This window comes from Polypterus senegalus, chromosome 14 (assembly GCF_016835505.1).
Source record: "Polypterus senegalus isolate Bchr_013 chromosome 14, ASM1683550v1, whole genome shotgun sequence".
Lineage (NCBI taxonomy): Eukaryota > Metazoa > Chordata > Cladistia > Polypteriformes > Polypteridae > Polypterus > Polypterus senegalus.
Genome location: NC_053167.1, coordinates 131,178,300 through 131,204,343, shown reverse-complemented (window position 1 = coordinate 131,204,343; position 26,044 = coordinate 131,178,300).

The window sequence follows — 26,044 nt, the reverse complement described above, 5'->3', positions numbered from 1 at the left end:
ATCAAAGTGAAAAAATGATGCAGCAGACTCGTCCATTTTGCTGAACTTTCATTGCAGCAACTCCAAATTGTACTTAGTAGTTTCTATGGCCTTCGCATGCGGTGAGAGTGGGGGGTGATTGGGAGGGGTGCTCCTAATGAGACAATGGATGGTGTCCTGGTGGATCTCCTCCCAGATCTGGACCAGGGCATCACTGAGCTCCTGGACAGTCTGAGGTGTCGGATGGATCCAAACACCTATTGGATTGAGGTCAGGCGAGTGAGCGTGGTGGCCAGTCAATGGTATCAATTCCTTCATCATCCAGGAACTGCCTGCATACTCTCACCACGTGAGGCCGGGCACTGTCGTGCACCAGGAGAAAACCCAGGAGCCACTGCAGCAGCATAGGGTCTGACAATGGGTCCAAGGATTTCATCCCAATACCTAATGGCAGTCAAGGTGCCGTTGTCTAGCCTGTAGAGGTCTGTGTGTCCCTCCATGGATATGCCTCCCCAGACCAGCAGTGACCCACTACCAAACCGGTCATGCTGAGTGATGTCACAGGCAGCATAACGTTCTCCATTGCTTCTCCAGACCCTTTCACGTCTGTCACATGTGCTCAGCGTGAACCTGCTCTCATCTGTGAAAAGCACAGGGTGCCAGTGGTGGACCTGACAGTTCTCATATTCTATGGCAAATGCCAATCAATCTCCAGCTGAGCACAGGGCCCACTAGAGGATGTCGGGCCCTCAGGCCACCCTCATTAAGTCTGTTTCTAATTGTTTGGTCAGAGACTTTCACACCAGTGGCCTGCCTGCTGGAGGTCATTTTGTAGGCTCTGGCAGTGCTCATCCTGTTCCTCCTTGCCCAAAAGAGCAGATACCAGTCCTGCTGATGATTTAAGGACCTTCCATGGCCCTGTCCAGCTCTCCTAGAGTAACTGCCTGTCTCTTGGAATCTCCTCCATGCACCTTGAGACTGTGCTGGGAGACACAGCAAACCTTCTGGCAGTGGCACGTATTGATGGAGAAGTTTGGACTACCTGTGCCACCTGTATAGGGTCCAGGTATGGCCTCATACTACCAGTAGTGACACTGACTGTAGCCAAATGCAAAACGAGTGAAAAAGCAGATGAGGAGGGAAAAATGTCAGTGGCCTCCCTCTACCTGTTAACCCATTTATTCCTGTTTTGGGGGTCATCTCATTGTTGCCCCTCTAGTGCTCCTCTTGTTCATTTCATTAACACCAAAGCAGCTGAAACTGATGAACAAGCCCCTCTGCTACTTAACTGACCAGATCAATAGCCCAGAAGTGTCACTGACTTGATGCTGTACTCTCATTAAAAAGTGTTCCTTTCATTTTTTGAGCAGTTTATATTAGTTATATCTTCTCATGGGGTCTCACACTTTTATTAGTTGTCCATTTTCAAGGGCATGGAGACTATTTAATAGTTCTAAATAACAACAACAAAAATAGTTATTTATATAGCACATTTTCTTACAAATGATGTAGCTCAAAGTGCATATATATATTCTTTGCATTAGTTCTCTCATATCATATGGCTGCAAACTTTCTATTTGTTCTCCCAGCAGTTCAGGAGTTCTCAAACTTTTTCAGTTATCCATGTTCAAAGGAATTTTTATCATTTCTTCTATATAAAGGCAGTCTGATTTTTTTTAATATTAGTAATATCATCTACTGCGGTCTCATACTTTTATTAGTTGTGTCAGTTCAGGGGTCCTCAATCTTTTGTAATTGTCCATATTCAAGGGAATTTAGACTATTTAACTGGTCTTCCAGATAAAGGTGACCACAGTTTTATATTAGTTCTCTCTTTTCATGTGGTTTTACAATTTTCTTTAGTTCGGCTAGCAGCTCATGGGATTTTACACTTGTTATTTTTGCCATCTCAAAGACTTGTCCATCATATTCAAGGGGACTGAGACTGTTTTATCAGTTCTTCATATGAGTTTTGTGCATTAGTTCTCCCATCTAATACGCTTTCACACTTTTTATTTGTTCTCCCACTTCAGGGATTCTCAAACCTTTTGAGTTGTCCATATTCATTGATATTTAGACTACTTTAAGTCCTTCCAAAAGATAAAGGTGTCCTCATTCATTTTATATTAATTCTACTATTTCTCAGGGTCCCACACTTATATTTTTTGTGTCACAATTGATGTGTTGGCTCAGGGGTTCTCAAACTTTCTTGAGATGCCCATATTCAAGGGAATTTAGACCATTTAACAGCTCTTTTTTTATTTTTAGTCATATCATCTACTGCAGTCTCGCACTTTTACTAGTTGGGCCAGCTCAGGGGTTCTCAGTCTTTATGAGTTCTCCATATTGAAGGGGATTTGGACTGTTTAACAGTTCTTCTAGATCAGGGGTTCTTAACCTGAGGTCCATGGACCCCGATGGGTTTTAGGGGGTGCGTGAGGGTCAGATAAAAATGAACATTTATAGCCACTGTACAGCCTAGTACTTTTGATTTAGAGTAGATGTAGAAGTAGTAGTAGTTCTGTTTTCATTTGCACAAGAGGATTGTATTTCATAATTATAATGAGTGGCCATTACTTTTTGCATAAAAAAGGGGTTTTTTTGTTAGATGGTTCAATTTAAAGTTTAATAATACTTTGTGTATGTTATACAGTGGTGTGAAAAACTATTTGCCCCCTTCCTGATTTCTTATTCTTTTGCATGTTTGTCACACAAAATGTTTCTGATCATCAAACACATTTAACCATTAGTCAAATATAACACAAGTAAACACAAAATGCAGTTTTTAAATGATGGTTTTATTATTTAGGGAAAAAATCCAAACCTACATGGCCCTGTGTGAAAAGTAATTGCCCCTGAACCTAATAACTGGTTGGGCCTCCCTTAGCAGCAATAACTGCAATCAAGCGTTTGCGATAACTTGCAATGAGTCTCTTACAGCGCTCTGGAGGAATTCTGGCCCACTCATCTTTGCAGAATTGTTGTAATTCAGCTTTATTTGAGGGTTTTCTAGCATGAACCGCCTTTTTAAGGTCATGCCATAGCATCTCAATTGGATTCAGGTCAGGACTTTGACTAGGCCACTCCAAAGTCTTCATTTTGTTTTTCTTCAGCCATTCAGAGGTGGATTTGCTGGTGTGTTTTGGGTCATTGTCCTGTTGCAGCACCCAAGATCGCTTCAGCTTGAGTTGACGAACAGATGGCCGGACATTCTCCTTCAGGATTTTTTGGTAGACAGTAGAATTCATGGTTCCATCTATCACAGCAAGCCTTTCAGGTCCTGAAGCAGCAAAACAACCCCAGACCATCACACTACCACCACCATATTTTACTGTTGGTTCTTTTTCTGAAATGCTGTGTTTCTTTTACGCCAGATGTAACGGGACATTTGCCTAAAAAGTTCAACTTTTGTCTCATCAGTCCACAAGGTATTTTCCCAAAAGTCTTGGCAATCATTGAGATGTTTCTTAGCAAAATTGAGACGAGCCCTAATGTTCTTTTGCTTAACAGTGGTTTGCGTCTTGAAATCTGCCATGCAGGCCGTTTTGCCCAGTCTCTTTCTTATGGTGGAGTCGTGAACACTGACCTTAATTGAGGCAAGTGAGGCCTGCAGTTCTTTAGACGTTGTCCTGGGGTCTTTTGTGACCTCTCGGATGAGTCGTCTCTGCGCTCTTGGGGTAATTTTGGTCGGCCGGCCACTCCTGGGAAGGTTCACCACTGTTCCATGTTTTTGCCATTTGTGGATAATGGCTCTCACTGTGGTTCGCTGGAGTCCCAAAGCTTTAGAAATGGCTTTATAACCTTTACCAGACTGATAGATCTCAATTACTTCTGTTCTCATTTGTTCCTGAATTTCTTTGGATCTTGGCATGATGTCTAGCTTTTGAGGTGCTTTTGGTCGACTTCTCTGTGTCAGGCAGCTCCTATTTAAGGGATTTCTTGATTGAAACAGGTGTGGCAGTAATCAGGCCTGGGGGTGGCTACGGAAATTGAACTCAGGTGTGATACACCACAGTTAGGTGATTTTTGAACAAGGGGGCAATTACTTTTTCACACAGGGCCATGTAGGTTTGGATTTTTTCTCCCTAAATAATAAAACCATCATTTAAAAACTGTATTTTGTGTTTACTTGTGTTATATTTGACTAATGGTTAAATGTGTTTGATGATCAGAAACATTTTGTGTGACAAACGTGCAAAAGAATAAGAAATCAGGAAGGGGGCAAATAGTTTTTCACACCACTGTATACTAGCCGTCCTAGTAGTAGTGAAACACGACAAACTTTAAAAATCAATAAACAAACGGGCATCGCTAGCTAAGTGAGGTGGGCCCCCGGCCCGCAGCCTCTGACTCAGACTCATGCAAATATATCACTCCTGCAAGCGAACTATGATACTTAGCACGATGAGAGAAGTCACAAAATCAACCGGAATATTCAAGCAATTTATAGAAAAAAACCAGATTTAAATCCGTTGAGTAGTTCTCTCATTCGTTCGCTAGCTTAGCAGAGGCAAGGTACACTTACAACACGTGGCGAGAGGTATACCGACTCGAACGGAGGCTGGCATGTGAGTGAGGAGGGTCCTGTCCCCCTTCCCCTTGGCCTGCAGCGTCTCAGTCGGATTCACGCAAATATATCGCTGCTGCAAGTGAACTATGATACTTAGCATGATGAGAAAACTCACAACATGAACCGAAATACTCAAGCAATTTATAGAAAAAAACCCGATCTAAATCAAATAGTTCTCTCGTCCGTTCGCTAGCTTAGCGGAGGCAAGGTACACTCCAACACACGGCGAGAGGTAAACCAACTCGAACGGAGGCTGCCATGTGAATAAGGAGGGCCCTGTCCCCCTTCCTCTTGGCCCGCAGCCGTTCTCTTGGATTTGCGCAAATATATCGCTCCTCCAAGTGAAATATCATACTTAGCGCGATGAGAGAAGTTGCAAAATCAACCAGAATATTCAAACAAATTCTAGAAAAAAACCAGATCTAAATCTGTTTAGTAGTTCTCTCTTTCGTTCACTAGCTAAGTGGATGCAAGGTACACTCCGAGGCTGGTGTGTTAGTGAGGAGGGCCACGCCCAGCTCCCTACTCCTGACGTCACGCTTCCCTGTCCCCTCATCTTGCAGTCTCTATCTCGGATTAGCATGAATAAATCGCTCCTGCAAGCAAACTATGACAAAAGTCGCAAAATCAACTGGAATGTTCAAGCAAATTACAAGAAAAAACCCGATCTAAATCTCGTTCGCTAGCTAAGCGGAGGCAAGGTACACGCCAACACGTGGTGAGTGGTAGAGCGAGTCGAATGGAGGCTTGCGTGTGAGTGAGGAGGGCGCCGCCCAGCTCACTACTCCTGAGGTCCCATCTCCCCCTCCACTCTCTCTCGGATTTGCGCAAATAAATTGGTGCCACAACACGAACTATGATGCTTAGCGCAATGAGAGAAGTCGCAAAATCAACCGGAATGTTCAAGTAAATTCTACAGAAAAACCCGATCTAAATCAATTAAGTTGTTCTCTCGTGAAAAGCGGACAGACATAAAGACAGACGTTGGATTTTATATATACAGAGTGGTATCTTGATAAATAAAGTGCATTGTATTCATTGCATGCAAAGTTCTGTTTATGTGAATATTCCTGGAGTAGGGGGTCCATAGCTTTCATCAGATTCTCAAAGGGGTCCGTGACTCATAAAGGGTTAAGAATCACTGCTCCAGATCAAGGCATATCATTTTTTTCTGTCATCTCGTAAGGTTGCCCGTTTTTTATTTGTTCTCCCAGCTCCCCGTGTTTTTTAGTGCCCCCTCTTCAAGGAGTCTGTGGTGTAGCGGGTCGTCACAGAGTCTCAACTTCTAATTAATTAAAAACAGGAAGAACAAAACTAATTAACCAGTCCGTGTATTTATTAAGTCTTGTTGTTGCTGGTTACTTCTGTAGTCTTCACACTCCCAATACATTCCAACGTTTCTATTGTTGGTTATTATAACTTCATTTAAATAAATTAAACAACCAAAGGACTTCACGTTAACCAACTTTGTCCTCAAAAAGAAGCGCGCCGTCCTCAGTTGCCGATGTACCTGTGACTGGCCGCTCCAGTCCTGTTGCTCAGGAGGATCCCCCGGCCCTCCTGTTCACAGTGATGGCGGCCCACCTTTCAGATGCCAGTCATTACCCAGTGGGTGGGCCACTGGGCCGGGAGGCAGAGACGGGGAGGGGAGGGGGGGAGTGAGGGCCCCTCCACCGGCTCAGTTCAGCGGCACCTCGAGCCGTCCATACATCACTCCAAATTAAATTTACATGAAGTGCTACTCCATCAGAGCCCGCAGAACCTGACACCATTAGAAAATGCATGATGATAATCCATTACAGCCTATTATACACATGTCCGTGGATTTTACTAAAGTTCATGCATACCTAAGTGCAAGTTTATGTTAAAAATTAAAGACTCTTTTACGAGAACAAAAGACTTTATGAACTGTTGTCTTTGAGAGGCTTTTATTCTGCTGGCCCGCCATTCCGTCAAGGCCGACAGCTTCACTTGCTCTTCTTCCCGCTCCCTCGGTCTCATTTTCATTTTTTTTCCATATCCCCCCACTTGTTTTTCTCTTTTTCATTGCCCGGCCCCCAGGCCTCAGTGGATTGGGAACCCCCTGGCTCACCTAATGAAATGTCATGCCGACCCCTGCTGGAGCTGATATTTTGTAAGGTGCCTTGTCACCACAGGACCACTTTAAGTGACTACACTGTCACTAACACTCCCATTTATCAGACTTTAATCCAAGGTGACTTCCAAATCTTTGGTTCCCACAATTCTACAAGGTGAAGAAGGTCAACTTAGGCCGCATAGGGGTGACTGAACCAGTAGCCTCATGGATTCAGTCCGGCACTTTACAATACAATACAATACAATACAATTTATTTCTTATGTAGCCCAAAATCACCCAAGGATTGCCGCAATGGGTTTTAACAGACCACGTCTTTTGACAGAGCCTTGACTCTCTAAGAAGACAAGAAAAAAACCCTTGTAGGGGAAAAAAAATAGAATTAATCTCGGGAAAGGCAATTCGAGGAGAGACCCCTTTCCAGGTAGGTTGGCCATGCAGTGGGCATCAACAAAAAGGGGAGTGAAATACAATACAATACAATTTATTTTTGTATAGCCCAAAATCACCCAAGAAGTGCCGCAATGGGCTTTAACAGGCCCTGCCTTTTGACAGCCCCCCAGCCTTGACTCTCTAAGAAGACAAGAGAAAACAGCAAGAAAAAAGCAGGCATCTAGCCAGCCATATTGAAATCTGCCTAACACACTTTAGGGATTGTGGGGTCTGGGGGCCATCACAGCAGAATCAGGTGCATCCAAATCAGGATGGGGTGCCAGTCCACTTCAGGGCATACTCATAGTGCCAATTCAGACTCAGCAGTTGGCTATCAAAGCCCACACTGACAGAGACGACTGGGCCAGGGTGTGAAGAAGAAACGGGGCAGCAGCTGACCAGAAATCAGTTCAATCCGTGTGATGGGCAATCACACACGCACCCACAGCATGGCACTCAATAAGCGTTCATTCAGGGTCCTTTACTAATCTTATCACTTCATTTTTGAATTTGCCTTATTGAAAACCTGAAACACAACGGCCTCCCATCCAGGGTTCACTCCTGTTAGGCGCCCACATTTCTGGGAGAAGCTGCCGCCTGCTGGGTCTTGTAACGGATTAGCAAGTGTGAGAAAGGATGAAGGGCTGGATTTTTATCAATTGCAAATATTTTATATATTTTCAATTCATTGGTGTATCCTTTGATTTTCATACTTTTACTTCATTGTTCATTTTATATTGAGTGTTTTTTTTTTTCAGAGAATGGATTCTTTTGGTTTATTTATCATTTTTCTCCATTTACAGTTACTGGTTTATTCATCAGCAGAAGTTTCTAATTGATTTTTGTTTTCATTTAATTGCAGTCTTATGTTTTATTTTCAAGAATGCACACTTTTTCATGTGCTTATTTATAACTTAGGATGTATTCAGTGACTTGTTTATTTATTGATTCATTTCTGTACTGGGAAGTCAAGCAAAATGACACCTTTGATCGGCTGACTTAAAAGATTACAAATTGCCTGAAGAAGGGGCCCGAGCTGCCATTCATCCATCCTCTTCCGCTTATCCGAGATCGGGTTGTTGGGGCAGCAGCTTGAGCAAAGATGCCCAGACTTCCCTCTCCCCGGCCACTTCTTCTATCTTTTCCGGGGGAATCCCGAGGAGTTCCCAGACCAGCCGAGAGACATAGTCCCTCCAGCGTGTCCTGGGTCTTCCCCGGGGCCTCGTCCCAGTTAGACGTGCCCGGACCACCTCACCAAGGAGGCGTCCAGGAGGAATCCTGATCAGATGCCCGAGCCACCTCATCTGACTCCTCTCGATGCGGAGGAGCAGCGGCTCTACTCTGAGCCCCTCCTGGATGACTGAGCTTCTCACCCTATCTTTAAGGGAAAGCCCAGACACCCTGCGGAGGAAACTCATTTCAGCCGCTTGTATTTGCGATCTCGTCTTTCAGTCACTATACCCTCAAAAACTTGCATACTGTAATCTGCCCAGTTAGCCGTTCAAAGGTGTTATTTTGCTTGACTTCTCACTACATCCATTATGGCTAACACGGTACAACACCCTAGTGCTAGCTGATTACTTTTTGAAGATTTTAATTCCTCTCTCATTTTTGCTGAGTTCCTAACCAATACAAATGTTTGTGGTGCTTAAGACGACGGTTTATGTGAATTGTCTCCTGGTGCTGCGTAGTTACACTGAAAGGACTCCCCCGTGACAAGGCATTCATTATCAGTGTTGTGCTCACAGTGTGTCTCAAGTTACAGTGCACAAGTAAACATTACGTGTCGCTCACTACAGCGTGCCGACGCTCTGCGTACTCACTGATTACCTGCCTAATGTCAAGAGGCGCTACACTTTACAGTATAGAGTATCTCAGGTTATACAGTGGGATGCAAAAGTTTGGGCAACCTTGTTCATAGTCATTATTTTCCTGTATAAATCGTTGGTTGTTACGATAAAAAATGTCAGTTAAATATATCATATAGGAGACACACACAGTGATATTTGAGAAGTGAAATGAAGTTTATTGGATTTACAGAAAGTGTGCAATAATTGTTCAAACAAAATCAGGCAGGTGCATAAATTTGGGCACCACAAAAAAGAAATGAAATCAATATTTAGTAGATCCACCTTTTGCAGAAATTCCAGCCTCTAAACGCTTCCTGTAGGTTCCAATGAGAGTCTGGATTGTGGTTGAAGGTATTTTGGACCATTCCTCTTTACAAAACATCTCTAGTTCATTCAGGTTTGATGGCTTCTGAGCATGGACAGCTCTCTTTAACTCACACCACAGATTTTCAATTATATTCAGGTCTGGGGACTGAGATGGCCATTCCAGAACGTTGTACTTGTTCCTCTGCATGAATGCCTTAGTGGATTTTGAGCAGTGTTTCGGGTCGTTGTCTTGTTGAAAGATCCAGCCCGGCGCAGCTTCAGCTTTGTCACTGATTCCTGGACATTGGTCTCCAGAATCTGCTGATACTGAGTGGAATCCATGCGTCCCTCAACTTTGACAAGATTCCCAGTCCCTGCACTGGCCACACAGCCCCACAGCATGATGGAACCACCACCATATTTGACTGTTGGTAGCAGGTGTTTTTCTTGGAATGCTGTGTTCTTTTTCCTCCATGCATAACGCCCTTGTTATGCCCAAATAACTTCATTTTAGTTTCATCAGTCCACAGCACCTTATTCCAAAATGAAGCTGGCTTGTCCAAATGTGCTTGAGCAGACCTCAAGCGGCTCTGTTTGTGCTTCCTCTGCATCACTCTCGCATACAGCATCTCCTTGTGTAAAGTGCGACGAATGGTTGAGCGATGCACAGTGACTCCATCTGCTGCAAGATGATGTTGTAGGTCTTTGGTGCTGGTCTGTGGGTTGACTCTGACTGTTCTCACCATTCGTCTCTTCTGTCTATCCGAAATCTTTCTTGGTCTGCCACTTCGAGCCTTAACTTGAACTGAGCCTGTGGTCTTCCATTTCCTCAATATGTTCCTAACTGTGGAAACAGACAGCTTCAATCTCTGGGACAGCTTTCTGTATCCTTCCCCTAAACCATGATGGTGAACAATCTTTGTCTTCAGGTCATTTGAGAGTTGTTTTGTGACCCCCATGTTGCTACTCTTCAGAGAAAATTAAAGGAGGAGGGAAACTTACAATTGACCCCCTTAAATACTCGGATTCACCTGTGTATGTAGGTCAGGGGTCACTGAGCTTACCAAGCCAATTGGAGTTCCAATAATTAGTTCTAAAAGTTTGGGAATCAATAAAATGACAACGGTGCCCAAATTTATGAACCTGCCTGATTTTGTTTGAACAATTATTGCACACTTTCTGTAAATCCAATAAACTTCATTTCACTTCTCAAATATCACTGTGTGTGTCTCCTATATGATATATTTAACTGACATTTTTTATCGTAACAACCAACGATTTATACAGGAAAATAATGACTATTAACAAGGTTGCCCAAACTTTTGAATCCCACTGTAGTATATAGAAATATACATCACTACTTTGCAATTACCATCTGTACTCCAGTGTAACAAGGCGTTATTTCCATATGCTTAACTAGTAATAATATGCATACGTACAACTTGTACATATGAAGTATCTCTTACTGTAGTGTACTGACACTATAATTACTGACTGATCACCTGCTTAACTACAATGTGACAAGGAGTTACTACCAAAAAGGACAACTTATAAAGGATGTCTCAAGTCACAGTATACATGAGTACACCTTAAGTGTCTCTTACTACAGTGTACTTACTGTACTGTAGTTACTCATTATTACTTAGCCAACTCCAATGTAGGTAGGCGTTACTGCCATATTCTCCCAGTTTCTCTCAAGTCACAGTATATATGAGTATGCATTAAGTGCCCCTTACTACCGTGTACCGACACTATAGTTACTTATTATTACCTACCTAATTACAGTGTAAGAAGGTGTTACTTTGTACTTCAAGTGTAGCTCCATTGCAGTACACATTAAGTATCTTTTACTACACTTTAATTACCAGCTGAACTCCACAGTAGTAAGGTGTTAATACATACGTACATAATAAGTATCTCTTACTGTAGTGTACCTACACTATAATTACACATTAATTACCTGCTTCACTACAGTGTGACAGGGTGTTACTACCATAAGTGCACAGTGTATAACATGTTACAGTACAGACAGCTATCTATTAGGTATGTGCTTACACTATAATCACTCACTAATTACCAACCTAATGACAATGTAAGTAAGCGTTATTACCATATACTCACAGCGTAACTCATATAAGTCACGGTATGTATTCGTACACACTATAGTTCCTCACTAATTACAATGTAAAAAGGCATTACTCTGTACTGAAATCACAGCATACATTAGTACACATCAGGTGTCTGTGACTGCAGTGTACCTGCACAATTACTCACTAATGACCTGGCTAACTCTAATGTACATAGGCGTTATTACCAAATATTCACTGAAACAGCACTATACTGATGGGCCCTAGTGCAAAAAACTAAACGAGTACCATGTAAAATTAAATTAAATCCAAATTAACAATGACCACCATGCATTATGCATATGAGTTACAGAAAAGGTCAATAGTCCTAATTGAGCTTCACAGAGATGTGAGAATAATAATAACAATGCCACTAACCTTTTCATTCTGATGTCAGGCAGGCAACCGTTACACCAACTTCCTATTTGGATGTGCCGCTTCACTGACTCGCTCGCACCCGTTTTTTTAGATTCAGTCGGGTTTTATTCATTCGTCTTCTACCCTTTCACTACTGCTTACTGCCTTCACTTCTGCTCTCCTTCATCGTGCGCCCTCCTTTGACCTGACCCCACCTGGCTCGCTCCCTCTATTTCTCCTTCTTGAAACACACAGGACACTCAGTATGCAGCGCCCCATTCAGGCAGGTTGCTCACGTAAAGGAGTGCAGAAATGCCCGGCTAGCAGTGTGACGGGGTCTGCTCTCCATGAGACTTCAAACAACTGTGCTAAACGGAACAGTAAAGGGTGGTCCAGATCTAATTATGCAGATCCAGATCGTCTGAATGACTTTGATTTATGCAGGGACGATTCCAGTTCGGCACAAAGATGATTCTTCATGTCGCCAGTTTGGACACTTCTCGATGGTCCAGGATTTTTCAGGTGATTTTCTATGTAATAACCTTAATAAGTTATAGTGTTATGAAAATTGCATAATTAGATCTGGACCACCCTATAGATTCAACTGTATGGGAGCTGATTGTTAAATTCCTTATTGCAATTTTTGTTTAATTTTATAACTGTAAATATACCTTTATTCCATTTATTTAAATGTTCATTTATTATTAAAGTAGTTTTAGTTTCTTTAGCTGCTATTTTATATACAGCACGTCGCACATTATTTCGAGCTGCTGCCTCACAGGACCGATTTTTGAACGCCCAAGCTAGACATACAGTGATCCCTCGCTATATCACGCTTTGACTTTCGCGGCTTCACTCTATCGCGATTTTTTCTCATACACGCTTACGTCACTACACATGTGCTTTGTGAGAACTTTTATCTAAGCCCCACGATGGCTCCTAAACGTGCTGCTTTTTCTAAGCCTTCTGACAATAAAACTGAGCGCCGGAGAAGATGCTTACTATCCAGGAGAAGGTGAAACTCTTGGATATGATTAAAGATGGCAATACCCTACAAAAGCCTCCTCACGCATATGAAAAGACAGCGCCAGCAACTGCCTATCAAGATGTTCTTCAGTCGCGCACCCAGACATCCACTGCCTACTCCTAGTACTTCTTCACTGAAGACGACGCACCTGCTGAAGATACTGCACCACCTGAAGACTCTCCTACTGAGGTCGTGCCTTCATAGGTTAGTGGTTGTGTGTAATTAAATGTACAGTACAATAATCTACTATATAAAAGTGTTAAGGATTGTCCTTCCGTCCCGTGAGTGCAAAGCGTAGCGGTATTCCGCTTATCACAGACTTACTACTTGCGGCTTGAGGTACGAAGTGACATAATGTGAGCAGAGTTCTGGTGCTCTCATCGTTCCCTTGCTTTTGTGCGCGATGCGCTGGAAAAATAGACAAAATGATGTCTCTGGAAATAATTAATGTTGATGGAGTACAAATGCCTCACCGCATAGTAAATATCAGGGGAGATGGTGCTTGCTTATTCTCATTTATAGCTTATTTAGTGCATGAAACTCCGTCTTTAGCGGTACAGATTCGGGCTGACATTGTACGACTTTGGACAGGCACTCGAGGGGATAAAAACGTAGGTTTTCGGGAGATGTTATGAATGGGCACTTTGATGTTCTCATTCTCTACACTTACATGACTGATGTACACATGGAGCGCAGAGAAATTGAAGATAAAAGTTGGTCGCCTTAAAAGGTGGATGAGCATAGTAATAATATATTTGTAACGTCTAATATGTCTTATTTTGTCTAATATATTGGGTAATACGAGTGTAATGGTGACTAAAGGGTGTTATTTCATGTCTAGAGGGCTCTAATAATGTTAAAAACGTATTTAGAAGGTCGTAAACAGGTTTTCTATACTCTAACTGCGAAAATATTCGATTTATAAATAAAGAATCCTACTTCGCGAAAATTCATTTATCACGGTAGAGTCTGGAACGGATTAACCGCGATAAACGAGGGTTCACTGTATTGTAGATGGTGGGTGGGTTTGGAGGAGCGGGGAGTTTCAAGCAGATTCCCCCTCAGCTTTTAAAACAACGAGATTAAAGAGTGTGTTGGGAGTGATTAGGGCTGCGGAGTCGGAGTCAAAGTCAGAAGCAATTATTGGGTTACCAGAGTCGGAGTTGGTAAAAATGTACAGACTCCGACTAATTGTAAATTGTAAGAAAATGTGTTAAAATTTTCAATTTCACACATACTCATTCAATTAAACTATTTTTTCTTCTAGAATTTTGATTCAAATATAGCTTCTTTTTTGATTTTGTAATTTTGGCCTTATATTTAGTGTACCACAACAACATCGCTACAGCCTTTAAACCCAAACTTTAACAGGTTAGAGTGCTTAAACGTGTAACAGCATTTACAGTGGGATGCAATAGTTTGGGCAACCTTGTTCATAGTCATTATTTTCCTGTATAAATCGTTGGTTGTCGCGATAAAAAATGTCAGTTAAATCTATCATATAGGAGACACACACAGTGATATTTGAGAAGTGAAATGAAGTTTATTGGATTTACAGAAAGTGTGCAATAATTGTTAAAAAAAAACAGGCAGGTTCATAAATTTGGGCACCGTTGTCATTTTATTGATTCCCAAACTTTTAGAACTAATTATTGGAACTCCAATTGGCTTGGTAAGCTCAGTGACCCCTGACCTACATACACAGGTGAATCCGAGTATTTAAGGGGGTCAATTGTAAGTTTCCCTCCTCCTTTAATTTTCTCTGAAGAGTAGCAACATGGGGGTCACAAAACAACTCTCTAATGACCTGAAGACAAAGATTGTTCACCATCATGGTTTAGGGGAAGGATACAGAAAGCTGTCCCAGAGATTGAAGCTGTCTGTTTCCACAGTTAGGAACATATTGAGGAAATGGAAGAGCACAGGCTCTGTTCAAGTTAAGGCTCAAAGTGGCAGACCAAGAAAGATTTCGGACAGACAGAAGCGAATGGTGAGAACAGTCAGAGTCAACCCACAGACCAGCACCAAAGACCTACAACATCATCTTGCAGCAGATGGAGTCACTGGGCATCGTTCAACCATTGCGCACTTTACACAAGGAGATGCTGTATGCGAGAGTGATGCAGAGGAAGCACAAACAGAGCCGCTTGAGGTCTGCTCAAGCACATTTGGACAAGCCAGCTTCATTTTGGAATAAGGTGCTGTGGACTGATGAAACTAAAATGAGTTATTTGGGCATAACAAGGGCGTTATGCATGGAGGAAAAAGAACACAGCATTCCAAGAAAAACACCTGCTACCAACAGTAAAATATGGTGGTGGTTCCATCATGCTGTGGGGCTGTGTGGCCAGTGCAGGGACTGGGAATCTTGTCAAAGTTGAGGGACGCATGGATTCCACTCAGTATCAGCAGATTCTGGAGACCAATGTCCAGGAATCAGTGACAAAGCTGAAGCTGCGCCGGGCTGGATCTTTCAACAAGACAACGACCCGAAACACTGCTCAAAATCCACTAAGGCATTCATGCAAAGGAACAAGTACAACGTTCTGGAATGGCCATCTCAGTCCCCAGACCTGAATAGAATTGAAAATCTGTGGTGTGAGTTAAAGAGAGCTGTCCATGCTCAGAAGCCATCAAACCTGAATGAACTAGAGATGTTTTGGAAAGAGGAATGGTCCAAAATACCTTCAACCACAATCCAGACTCTCATTGGAACCTACAGGAAGCGTTTAGAGGCTGGAATTTCTGCAAAAGGCGGATCTACTAAATATTGATTTCATTTCTTTTTTGTGGTGCCCAAATTTATGCACCTGCCTGATTTTGTTTGAACAATTATTGCACACTTTCTGTAAATCCAATAAACTTCATTTCACTTCTCAAATATCACTGTGTGTGTCTCCTATGTGATATATTTAACTGACATTTTTTATCGTAACAACCAACGATTTATACAGGAAAATAATGACTATGAACAAGGTTGCCCAAACTTTTGCATCCCACTGTATTTACAAATTGTGTAGCTCAAAGTTTTTTGCAAGATGAAGAAAGACAACGTTTATATGAAACAAAAATAAGATTACGTGATACTAAGTAAAAACAAACACAAAACAAGCAAAAAACAACTTCGGAGGGCTGGAAAAAAAAAAATCTGCAGGGGTTCCGAGGCCACAAGACCACCCAGCCCTCCCTGGGCATCCAACCTAACAAAAACGATCTGAAGAATTAGATGATGATGGAGGTCAAGTGGACATCTGGCCTTCAGTCCATCAATGTAGGGACTGCATGGTGCCCTGATCAGGTGGTGGTGGCACAGATCACCACCACAGAAAAATGGAAAAAGAACAGCAGAGAATCGTAGAGGTTAGTATGGATTGCGGAGACGTTATAAAAATGATAACTCAATGCGCATATGGCTTAACAGCGTTACACTAAAATGATGCTATGAGGAAGTCATGTTAAAGTAATGAGTTTTTACCAGATTTTTTTAAAGTGCTCCACTGTATTAGCCTGCCGAATTTTTATCGTTCAGCTATTCCAGATTTTAGGTGCATAACAGCAGAAGGCTACCTCACCACTTCTTTTCGGTTTAGCTTTTAGAATTATAAGCAGACACTCATTTGAAGATCTAAGGTTACGATTTGAAGTGTAAGATGACAGGTATTCCAAATTATCGGACGGAGTGAGATTATTTAAGGCTTTGTAAACCATACGCAGCCTGATGGTTCACGTGATGAAGTGCCTTGAGTATGGTCTGCTCTCAATCAATGGAGTAAATGTATGAGTCTAATTACAAATGGAGGAGTCAGAGTTGGTGGTACCAGAACTTGAGGAGTGGGAATCGAGGTTTTTGTGCACCGAATTCACAGCCCTGCTCTTATGATTGGTGTTCACATGTTCTTCTTGTGTTCATGTTGGGTTCTCCGTCTTTCTCCTTACATCACCAAACCCAACAGACTTTATACAAAGAATGATAGATTAGGGTTAGCTAATCCTTCATCACCTGCCTAATGCCATTCCTAAAGTGGAATAAGCTACCAAGTAGTGTGGTAGACAGTAAGACTTTAGGGACTTTCAAAACTCGACTTGATGTTTTTTTGGTAGAAATAAGAGGACTGATGAGCTTTGTTGGGCTGAATGGCCTGTTCTCATCTAGAGTGTTATAATGTTCTAATGCGTTATAAAAGAGAAGAAAAGAGAGACATGAAAAGGTTTTAGGGTTCCACCCAATATACCTGAAATTATGCTTTGCAGAAAGAAAAATCAGCAGTGGTTTCCCCTGGACTTTCTCGTATACTCAGATATGGGGATGGATGTTTGAGGAGTAAACCACAAGACAAGGATCCATTTCTGCGCTTTATTGTGTTGTAGATTTAACTTTAACTGGATACATTTTCCATTTTTGCTCATCAGTCTACACTCAAAAACTCCTAATGACCAAGTTTGCAAGGCTGTTTACAGATTTATTAAAAATCCAAAATTGTAATCTCTCATTCCTTTGAGTATTCAGAACATTTGCTGTGGCATTCCAAGTTGTGCTCAGGTGCCTCCTCTTTGCTTTAAAGTCTCCTTGAGAAGTTTCTAGAACTTGACCTGAGTCCCCCTTTGGCAAACTGAATTGAGTGGACATCATTTAGAGAGACACATGTGTGTCCCTGTATAGAGGAGGTCCTATAAGTCACACTGCATGTCAGGACAAAAACCCAAACATGAAGTCCAAGGAACTCTCTGGAGACCTCTGCAATCGGATTGTGCTGAGGCGCAGAATAGGACAAAGAGACAAAACCATTTGTAAAGCTTTGAGTGTTCTCAGAAGCACCGTGACCTCAAATATTGTGAAGTGGAAGAACTTTGGAACCACCAAACTCAGTAACTGGGCCAAAAGAGCCTTGATGACAATTAACCCAATGGTCACTCTAGCAGAGCTTCAGACATCCCCTGCTGAGATGGAAGAACCTGAAGGAAGGACAACCATCTCAGAAGCATTTAAAAGCCTCTGAGAGCAGGAGGAAAATGAATCTCTGGTTTGAGGACACAAAGATCTCCAAGTGCTATATCTGACAAAGACCACGGTTAGTGTTAGGGTTAGCTAATCGTTCATCACCTGCCTAATGCCATCCCTAAAGTGGAGTCTGGCAGGGGCAGCATCATGCCATAGGGTGCATCTTGGCATCAGGGAGAAGGAGATCGGTCAGAATTGAAGGAAGGATGAATGGCGCCAAATACAGAGATTTACAGTACTTGAAGGACAACTGCTACTGAGGGCACATGACATCACTGATGGTTCACGTTTCAGTATGACAGTGACCCAAAGCATACAGCTAAGACAATAAAAATAAATTATATAAAAAAAAAATTTAAGTAAAACAATTTTATTTACTTTAGTTATAAATGCACTAAAAAGCAAAAAATAAATTTTTCTTTAACCAAAATTTACATGGTTATATGTGATTACCGTATATACTCGCGGATAAGTTCTCCCGTGGATAAGTCGGGACTTGATTTTATTGTATAATTTCTGGTATTTTATAATGTCGAGTCGAATGCGGAAGACTCACGCTATTGGTCCAAGAGATTATAATATGCTAACGCCCACCTGAGCAAGTAACCACGGAGCACACAGCCTTTATTTTCTATGTGGTGCTGCAATGCGCTGTATCGGCGTGTGCTCCTAACCTGTCTGTCTCAATGGTGCCTACGTGACCACACGGTGATACCCAAACTATTCCAAAGCGACATTTGCACTGTTTTGTGTTTTTTGTATCTCACACCCTCATACACCTTTATCATAAGAGCATCCCTTATCTACGATGGAGCATTCGATCAGAAGAAAATATGAAGCTGGTTATAAATTAAAAGTCGTTGAATTGGCGAAAGAAATTGGTAACTGCGCTGCTGCAACAAACTCTGATGCGTCTGAGAAACTGGTGAAAGATTGCAGGAGAAGAGAACATATAGAAAAAAAAATTAAGTGTTGTATTTTTGAACGGGCGTATAAGTCGGGGTCTGATTTTATGATCGATTTTTCGGGTTTTAAGACCCGACTTATACGTGAGTACACTATATACGGTAAATAAAATTAATTGATTCAAACAATTTTTGAAACTTGTTTAGCATACTGGGGAATTACAATGTTGTTTTTTTTATATTTTATGATGAAAGTAGCTATTCTATTAATTGACTGAATTAAGTAATTTATGTTCATCCCACGATTTTATTTAGCCACATATAACCACGAAAATTGTGGTTAAAGAAAAATTTGTTTTTTGCTTTTTAGTGCTAAAGTAAATAAAATTGTTTTACTTAAAACATTTTTTTTTGTATATTTTATTTTTGAGTATTTTGCAAATTATTTTTCTTTTATCATTTTTCATGAATGGGATGCTTCTTTAAAAGGTTTACATAATATATCTTCTTTGCAGAATTATTTGAATACTAAAAAGAATTCTATTTTGTTGTTTCTGTTTTTCGGTTCAGGCTCCTACGGGATTAGCACTCGGTCGATGGGGAAAAAAACTATCGACGACAGAAGGGCTGTCGTACACCAATACATCCTCACCGTGATCATCAAGGCTACTCCTTCGCAAGAGTAAAGAAGTAAAGTTGGCCCGCGTATTCACCCACTCCACTCACTGGAAGAGGCAAGTGGGGGCAATCCGATGAGTCTCTCAGTTGTGCGCTCCTATATCGAACTCTAATCTGTCTCCGTCATTGTTGTGTGTGCGTTAATTGGAATCGCATAACCATTGATTACGGCGAAATTTGTTACGCAATTGCATTGGCTTTGACAAATTATTGTATTGTCATCGATACCGAACACGTATGCAAAATTTGAAGAAATTCGCTTCGCCCAAAAGTGGGTTTCAAATCAGTTGCAAGATTTGACCCAGACAAACAAACAGACAGAAGAGTCAAGTTAAATAAAATAGTTTAATAATTATATTAAAATAGCACCTTATACATTTACACATAACTGAAGGTGCTTTCCACAGATTAATCAACAAAACAAAGACATACCACATTTACTTGGATTATTATCATTAAATAATACTATGATAGTTTGTAATAAATGTAAGTATACTAAATACAAAACCAACCTTGTTAAGCAAAATGTAACCACGAAAGTGCAAAACAAACCTTCACTCTTATCAGAAAAAAGGTTTTCTAATTAACAGATTTATACATTGATACATTACTAGCTGCGTAAGCTGTGCCATAAAAAGCCTGTGGTCCTAGAAAAAAATTGAAATTTAGAGATGTCAGGTAATTGAAAGGAACTACTCTGGGCGTCTCTCTCCTAGGAGGATTCGTTTTGCCGATGTGCTCACCTCACTTCTGTATTAGCGGTGGGAGGAAAAGTAAAAGGGATACAGTTTTGCCGATGTTAGCGGCTAAGTGAATTTGTCTTTCTTCTGAGGTTTCGTTTTGCTGACGTGCAGGCCTCGCTTGTGTTATTAGCGACTAAGCGAGTTTTCTGTGTCCTCGGAGGTGAACCCCTTACCCGGACTCCACCTCTCAGCTCCGGGCAAACAAAGACACACACTTCCACGTGTGGATGTTTATGTACAAGAAGGTTGACAATGGGACCTTACCCGGCACCAAGAGCAGAGAGGTCTTTGCTAGGGTGGTCCTCAATAGGATCCGTGATCACTTGCTCACCAACCAACGATCGGAACAATCTGGTTTTACGCCTAAGAAGTCTACTATCGACCTTTTCATGGCACTGAGGGTTCTCATGGAGCGCAAACGCGAGTATCGGCAGAGTTTCTTTGCAGCCTTTGTCGATTTTCGTAAAGCGTTCGACTCAGTTGATTGAGCTTCCCTGTGGAACACTCTGAGACATTGCGGATATCATGGCCGGCCTGTAGACTGGTACTGTGAGTGCTGTGCAGAGTCGAAGCAGAACCTCTGCGTTTTTCCCAGTTGATTCTGGGGTTCATCAGCGGTGTGTTTTTGCTCCTACTCTATTCAATGCTTGCATGGACTGGGTGTTGGGCAAGGTGATGGGGTCCAGTGGCTGTGGGGCATCAGTTGGCAAAGAAAGATTCACGGATCTTGACATTGCTGATGATGCTGTGATCTTCGCAGATTCAATGGAAGCTCTGATCGGATGTCTCATGAGACTGAGAGAAGAGTCTGAGTGTCTGGGCTTGCGAGTGTCCTGATAAAAACCCAAGATCCAGGCCTTTAATGACCTCTTGGGCACGGCCATCAGCAGTTTGTCTGTTTGCGGAGAGAGTGTCAACCACGTTGAGAGGTTTACTTACCTTGGCAGTGACATTCAACTCTCTGGTGACTCTTCCTATGAAGTCAGTAGATGGACTGGGAGAGCATGGGGGTCATGAGGTCGCTGGACAGGGGTGTGTGGCGCTCCCGATATCTCTGCAAAAGGACAAAGGTCCAAGTCTTTAAAGTCCTGGTGCTTCTCATTTTGCTATGTGATTGTGAGACATGGATGCTGTGCAGTGACCTGAGATGAAGACTGGACTCCTTCGCTACTGTGTCTCTTTGGAGAATCCTTGGGTACCACTGGTTTGACTTTGTGTTGCTCATGGAGTCCCAAATGAGGTACATTACCTACATTGTGAGGGAGTGTCAGTTGCAGCACTACGGCCATGTGGAACGATACCCTTAGGGTGGTCCATCTCATAGGATTCTCATTCTTGAGGGCCTAAGTGGCCTTCATTTCTGGAGGGTGGGACTGGACTGAGTGTCTCGGTGGGTTGCCAACCAGGATCCCAAGCTTTTTTATCGTGTGGTGGGTGTAGCAATGTGTTGTACCAGTGCGGGCTTCCCAACCTGACCTGCCCTGTTGACAATAGAACAACCATCCATCCATTTTCCAACCCGCTGAATCCGAATACAGGGTCACGGGGGTCTGCTGGAGCCAATCCCAGCCAACACAGGGCAAAAGGCAGGAACCAATCCTGGGCAGGGTGCCAACCCACCGCAGGACACATACAAACACACACTATGGCCAATTTAGAATCGCCAATCCACCTAGCCGGCACGTCTTTGGATTGTGGGAGGAAACCGGAGCGCCGGAGGAAACCCACGCAGGCACGGGGAGAACATGCAAACTCCACGCAGGGAGGACCCGGGAAGCGAACCCGGGTCTCCTAACTGCGAGGCAGCAGCGCTACCACTGCACCACCATGACGCCCATAGAACAACCAGTTCTAATTAATATATATAAAACTAAATATACTTACAGTATGTTTCTACATTTCACCTAGACAACCCATTTAGTAGAAACAGTTTGATGTTGTTAAAGTTAATGAAAAGATACAAAAGCCCATAAAACAGTCCATAGTGGTTTCAGTTGATTTAAGATGTAGATGAAGTTCTTGACTCCTGAATGTGAATGTTTGACCAAGACAACACTGAAGTGGCTTTGGGACAAGCCCCCGATTGTCCCGTGACCTGGCCAAAAGCAAAAGAACGCGTGTGGAGAGACCCTGAAGATGGCAGTTCACTGACGCTTCCCGCCCAATCTAATGGAACTTAAGAGGATCTGCCAGGAAGGGCGAGACAAGCTGCCCAAATCCAGGTGTGCAAAGCTGGCAGAGACTCGCCAAGAAGACTCAATGCTGCCAAAGGGGCTTCTACAAAGTTACTGAATGAAGGGTCTGACTACTTCTACATAATGAAAGATTTCACTTTGTGATTTTTAATAAATTTGCAAACCTTTCTGAAAACACGTTTTGAGTTCAGTCATTAGGGGTTATTAAGTGTCGGGCAGAAGTGGCAAATTTATCCAATTTAAATGACAACTACAACACAATAAAGTGTGCAGAAAGTGAAGGGGGTCTAGAAACTTTCAGAATCCACTGTATAATGGGCTGCCATTTAATGCAGGTCTGGTTTCTGTGTTTTAGTCCACAGTACTTCATTATGTCCTTTTATTATTGAAGCACATTTTCCTTTTTTTACGTACAGGGGTGGGCAAAAGATGGTTTACAGTTGTTTATATAGAGAAAGACGTGCGGGTTATGATTATTACAGTAGCATTGATTACAAGAAGAAACTCGGTGTTTCGCGTGTTCACAACTGTAAACCTAATTTTGCCCACCCCTGTATACGAGGGGCTTTAATATACTGAGACAATACCAATAACCAGAATATTAAAAAAAGAAGCACTGCACACCAGTAACAATAATAAAGACTATTGAGCAAGATTAATTCAATATTCTCAAGCCCGCTTAATCCATTTTGGGGATTTGGTGTATGCTGGAACCTCTCCGGGCAGCATTGTGCCTAAGGCAGGAGTCGATCCACTGAGGGGCCCACGCGGGTGCAAACGTACGATTGTAAAACAGTGCATGAATGGGAATGTCGGAGGACTCGGGGAGAACATGCAAGCTCTACACAGCAAATGGAGGACTCGGCCCAGGATGCCATTTTTCCAATCCCAAAACTAACTGCCAAGCGCAGAGTTCCTCACTCTCCTTTACGCCCTTCAATCCCTGTCCCCACCTAATGATCATCTGGGTTATAAAATATGGGGTTATCTTCCACCGTGTCCGTGCGTGCCATGCGTTCTAAAGTACCGGACCCTCCATTGACCAGGTGACGCCAGCTTCGGAGTGACGTGACCTCTGCGGCACTGGCAGGGCGCTGCCGTTAATCCTTCATTTTGTTCCCTAAGTTAAAGGGAAGTCAATTGTCTTTCACTGAAAGTCGGTGCCTTTATTTATTTATTTTTTAACCCAGACCCGCTTTTCACACCTGTCACTCTCAGAGCCGGCACGGAGCTGACAGCAAAGACCTTCCGACGATAAAAAATAGCCGATCAAAGTGTTGACAGCGGAGAAGGCTGAAGGAAACAAGGTCATTTTGACAAACATTTTGGCTCCTGACATCTTCAGCGAGGCTGTGCGCCAGGGGAGACGGAGGCTGACTTGTTTGTCAATTGGATCTTTCTCCTCCGTCATATTTATGTTATAATATTGAGACAAAGTTGACTGGCGGGCCCAGAGCTGCAGCCTCTGCAGACGGATGTGTCAGCACTCACCGGAGAGACACGAAGTCAGCGCTATTCCTCGCCTTTGTCAATGCGCAGGCGCACGCCGTCCACATCGCAGATAGAAGTGGGCTTGAAGGGTCATTACTGTCACGTACACCTTTGTGAAATTCTCACTTGCGTGTGCTAATCGACACGTACCACACCGCCACATGCCGATGCCATGATTAGTGAATAAATAAACAGATGGATTTGATTCAACCTCCGCCCTGCCCTTCAAGGACAAACGTTGATCATCCATACTCGGAACACCCAGCATGGCTGAAAACATACCTGGAGCATTCTAGCCAGGTACAATTTCCACATCCCCGGGCTGGCACTGGGGATGGGTGCCAGGGCTCAGCTCATTTGAGAACACCGCGAGGTAACGTCTATTCATACATACACGAAGCCCATTTAGTCCAATCCCGGGTGATGGGGCGTCCAGAGCCTGGCAACAGGGTGCAAAGTGAGAACCAACCCTTGGACTTTTGGGCTCACTGTATTTGGGGCAGGTTTGGTGCCAACATTTGACATAATGGTGATGCAAGAGGAAAAATGGACCACCTGTCTGCCGAGTATGGTGGGCTAACTTACACAATGGAAACAAAAGAACGCTCCATGCTACTCCATGAGAAGCACAAGTCAGGGGATGGAGACCAGAAAATCTCCAAGACGCTGAATATCTAGTTCAATCAATCAAGTAGGGCAGAGGTGGAAATCTGCTAGAGCGGACTGTCCACGGAAACTGATGAAGGACCCCTGAGCTCTCTGGTGTTATTTGCAACCAACTGCTTAGTCTTGATAGGCACATGTAAACAGAACGGCACACTGGCAGGTTTAGGCATGGGTGGCATTGTCGTGAGTACAGCCTGAGCCAGTCAGTCCATTGAAGCGCCGTTTATGTAAGTTAAGACACGCAGACTCCAGACAACAAGTGGCACGCGCTCTGTTAGTTCTGCAGTGTGTACACAGAGGGGCGCCGTTCGTGTAACTGAAGGGGCACACACTCCGGACACCAAGGGGGACGGGTCGTCAAAGTCTATTATACTGACTACCTGCTATGGACAACAAGCATGTCCAGAGAGGAGAAACTAAGGTGATGACAGGACTACAAGGGATGAGTTATGAAGTAAGATTAAAGAGCTGCGCCTTTACAGAAGATGAAGAGGAGACCTGACTGAAGTGTTTAAAATTATGAAGTGAATTAGTCCAGTGGATCAAGATGGTGACTTTAAAACGAGTTCATCAAGAACACAGGGACACAGTTGGAGACTTGTGAAGGGTAAATATCATTAGGAAGGTTTTTCTTTACACAGAGAACCACAGAGACCTGGAATAAGAGAGCATGTAGTGTGGTAGACAGGAGGACTTTAGGGACCTTCAACACTGGACTTGATGTTATTTTAGGAGAAGTGGACAGGACTGATGAGCTTTGTTGGGCTGAATGGTTCTAGAGTGTTCTAATGCCAGAGCTCGAAATCCATCCATCTATCTATCTATCTATCTCTTACAGTAGGCCATCCACAAAAACGGAAGAAAACGAGTTAGAGAGTCCACCAAGAGACCTCTGAAGGAGTCACAAGCTACAGTGGCTCACGTTGGCAAGACTGAGCAGACAACAACTGTGCCCGGGTGCTTCACCACCCAAAGCTTTATGGGAGACTGGCAAAGGGAAAAAAACGTAGAGGACATCTCGACAGAAGGCACTTGGGGAACTCTGAAGTCAGCTGGAAGAAGGTTCGGTGGTCCAATGAGACCAAAATTGAGTTTTTGGGCCGTCTGACTCAACGCCATATTTAAACACTGTGCTTTATCAAAAACATAACATCCTCACCGTGAAGTACACTCTTAAAACTAGTGGTTCTTTAATGGTACTATATGGTTCTTTACAGGGTTGTGTGGTTTCTTGTACAGCCTTTGTTTGATGAAGAACTGTTTCATTCCACAAAGGGATCTTTGCATGTGAAACTTCCTTATATGTAGAAGAAATGAATCTGAGTAGGTTGCCTAGCAGGACAATGAGATTAAGAAAACCCAAGTCACTGTATGTATGCAACAAGAGCCCCTTCAAAATCTTGACCCTCTGGTATTTCACTAATCTGTTACCGTCTATTCATGGCTATTTACCATAGGAAGCCTGGCACAGATATACATCGTATAAACATTCTTTCTGGAACTTTCATGTGGATGGATGGTTTTGGGCACCAAAAGTGGTTCTCTATGGCATCACTCTGAAGACCCACTTTGGCACCTTTATTGTTAAGGATGATGGAGGTGGCAGCATAATGCCATGAGGATGC